The sequence below is a fragment of the Rana temporaria genome, chromosome 2, assembly GCF_905171775.1.
Source record: "Rana temporaria chromosome 2, aRanTem1.1, whole genome shotgun sequence".
NCBI classification, from domain to species: Eukaryota; Metazoa; Chordata; class Amphibia; order Anura; family Ranidae; genus Rana; species Rana temporaria.
This window is the reverse complement of record NC_053490.1, coordinates 467,462,371-467,466,249: the sequence shown is the minus strand read 5'-3', so window position 1 is coordinate 467,466,249 and position 3,879 is coordinate 467,462,371.

The window sequence follows — 3,879 nt, the reverse complement described above, 5'->3', positions numbered from 1 at the left end:
TTAACGTGTCTAACAGTATGCGTTAAATACAGGGGTTTTGTCCGCACACATTTGTAAACGCATGCGTGAGCCACAGAGCCGCGCCAAGGCACCCTGTAATCTGTGGTCCTAACACTTAACAATGAGCGTCCCCACAGTGGTGGCACATGCATTCTAATGGATAGATGGGGGCAGGTGGACTGAAGGGGAGCCACCCCTCCTTAAAGGTACAGGAGCACACCAAACACCCAGCATATAGCACAATGGCTGCAAAGGTGTTGGTGCACTGCTGGACCAATACAAGCACCACAGGTGAAACAAAAACCTGTCCACCACCCCCATCTATTGCTGGCAATCGCAGTAAGTGGCATAGGAAGGCTAACACAGATAACAACAAAACCTGGGGAATGCCCAGGGAAAAACCAAGCCTCCTTACCGACCAGCCTGCAGAACAACCAAATTAACGTAACAGTATGCGTAAAAAACAGGGGTTTTGTCCGCACGCATTTGCAAACTCCCCTTCCACCCACCGCTCGCCCCCCTCCCCTTTCTCCTCTCAGCCGAGTGAAGAACAGAGAGCAGCTCTAATGTTCGTAGCGACACCGCCCACCTTCCTGTACACTGTCCCCATCGGCCACAGCAGAGGGCCAATCAGAAGACACTGGGGAAGCATCATGGGAAACATAGTCCCGGAAGATAGGCGCCGGGCACCACCAGCACCCCATGCTTTCAGTGGTTAATGTGCCGATCGATCAGCAAAGCAGCACGTTCCCCCTCCTCTCTGCCAGACCCCCCCCCTCCTCTCTGCCAGACCCCCCTCCTCCTCTCTGCCAGACCCCACTCTTCTCTGTCAGCTCCCCATGTGGCAAGTGACAATGCGCAACATGTGGTAGGTGACGTGGCAAGTGACAATCTGCAACATGGAGCAGGTGACGTGGCAAGTTACAATCCGCAACATGTGGCAGGTGACAATCCGCAACGTGTGGCAAGTGACACTACGCAACATGTGACAATCCGCAACGTGTGGCAGGTGACAATCCGCAACGTGTGGCAGGTGACAATCCGCAACGTGTGGCAGGTGACAATCTGCATCTGGTGACGCAACGTGTGGCAGGTGACAATCTGCAACGTGTGGCAAGTGACACGCTGAATCTGGTGACAAGGAACCAGTGGCAAGTGACACGCTAAATCTGGGGATAAGTGGCAAGTGACTTGCTGAATCTGGTGGCAGGGGACAGTAGCAAGTGACACACTGAATCTGGTGGCAGGTGACGGTGGCAAGTGACACGCTGAATCTGGTGGCAGGTGACACGCTGAATCTGGAGGCAGGTGACATGCTGAATCTGGAGGCAGGTGACGGTGGCAAGTGACTCGCTGAATCTGGAGGCAGGTGACGGTGGCAAGTGACACGCTGAATCTGGAGGCAGGTGACGGTGGCAAGTGACATGCTGAATCTGGAGGCAGGTGAGGGTGGCAAGTGACATGCTGTAAAGTAGAAATATTGTACTTTCATTCGTGAGAGTAGGTGCGTAAATTGGGGCAAGCTTGTAGGGGCCCCATAGCATTACTTTGCCCAGGGGCCCATGATGCTATTAAGATGGCTGTAGGAGACCAGATATAGTGAATGCAGGGTCCTGGGTTTAGTAACAGATGATTTGTGGAAAGTGGGACCTTACAGTTTTAAATGCCACAATGTACAAACTCTGACAGGCTTAAAGCGGAGTTCCACCCAAAAGTGGAACTTCTGCTAAATCCACTCCTCGCCCCCTTACATGCCACATTTGGCATGTACATTTTTTTGGGGGGGAGTGGGGCATCCTATTCCACTTCCTCCGAGGGGCTGCTAAGGCGATACATCATTTCGCCTTTTGGCGGCCCCTCCCTGTCAGCGATCGACTGGGACACGTGACAGGTCCCAGGTGATCGCCTGTCCTATCAGATAGCGCAGCGCTGCTCGCGCATGGAGTGCCCGGCCATGAAGCCGTCACGGCTGGGTACCCACAGTAACAATGAGGACTCCGGCCGACGCGTCGCTGGAACGTGGAGCAGGTGAGTGCGTTTATTAAAAGCCAGCAGCTACACTTTTTGTAGCTGCCGACTTTTAATAAGCATTAAAAATGCCTGGAACACCCCTTTAATAGGGCATGTTTTTCCAGACTTTCTAACTGGGTGAAACCAAATCTGAACTCTGGAAGCTGTGCCAAAAGCCAACAGCCAAAGAGCAAAAGGTCTAGTCACTAGTACGACCAATCACCAGGAGTTGTCACTAAAACATGAAGGCAATCTTCCAATGGGGACACATTCTAGTGACAACTTACTTCTTTCTTTGTAGAATCTCCTTTCTCATTAATGGAAACCTCAGCCTCTATTATTACCACGTGCAACGTCAGTGTTGTAATAAGAATATATGTCTGTCCACATTCCTTTAGAAGAGGAATCAACTTAGGGAGAACCTCTCACAAAAAGAAAATTGCCTAAAAAGTGGCTTATCAAAGCAGATCTCAGGGAAAAGTCTCGTCATACCAAAAGGAAGTAGCATTTTAATTCTGAGTTTTTGAAAATTACAGCAGCTCCAGACTAAACTTATTTTCTTTTTTAAATAACATTAAAATACAGAATGTTTATCAATTATATATTCTTAAACCAAACTTGTTTTATTTTAAATACTTTTTGAGCAACGGACTTGGTACCAGAGTGTAGATTATTCACAGTGAAGTCAGAATCTGGACCTGTACATGTTCTAGGTAAGCGAGCGTATTATAGCCAGGTAGCAAGCATTTTCAAAAGCAAGTTGAGCAATGACAGCCTCTATATGCTCCTCTCAGCACAGTATATCAAAAGTGTGTGTGTGTATATATATATATATATTTTTTTTTTAATTTAAACAAAAAACCTTATCTAGCTTTGGCTGGAGTGCCAACAAGCTATATCCTATTTAGTTTTTTTTTTTTTTTTTTTTATAGCTGTGCCTCTGCTGAGAGATCGAATCTCTGAATTTGTACTGGTGACCATTGTCCCCAGGGCTGAAACAGGGAAAATCCAAATGTTTGAGTTGGCACCAGAACAGAAATAGAGATTTTTTTTTTTACAATGGGACACTACATTTCTCTTATGTCTATGGGGCAGGAAGTGAATGTTGTTCTCCCCATAAAGACACTGATTGCAAAAAATAAACCAGAGTTTTTTAACCCTTTCCTACTCTAAACAAAAAAAGTTCTGGCTTACTTTATAGCTGAACACCAACTCACCTTGCCTTCAGTCTTGCACAGTTGGACAAGCTTCTCGCCATTTTTTTTTTTTTTTTAATTGCTTACTCCAAATTCACTGCATACTGTGAGCTTCATAGGAAGCTGCTGAAAGTTGGAAAGAACTTGCCTAATTTCCTGGCTACAAAGTCTTTCCTTCTCCAGATTTCCTATCCCAGGCCTGCCCCTTCATGCATTGAATTTCAGTTTTTGAATCGTGGCGGTTTAAAAGGCACATTGTTGGTATTCCCTTTGACAGTCCACCTGAAAATACAGCCGTGGCCAAACGTTTTTAGAATGACACAAATATTAATTTTCGCCAAGTCTGCTGCCTTCGATTTTTATGGCATTTTGCATATACTCCAGAATGTGATCAAGCGTTATCAGATGAATTGCAAAGTCACTCTTTGCCATGAAAATGAACTTAATCCCAACTCCAAAAAAAAAACATTAATGGTGATAAGGACAAGGCTCAAAACCACTCTGTAATGCTGAGTTAGAACAGCCTGGAAGCTTTAAAAGGAGGGTGGTGCTTGAAATCATTGTTCTTCCCCTGTTAACTATGGTTACCAGCAAGTAAGGATTCACTGGAAAGGATTTTGTAGCTACTAAGATTGCACCTAAATTAATATTTTTTTGATATTATCAAGAACTT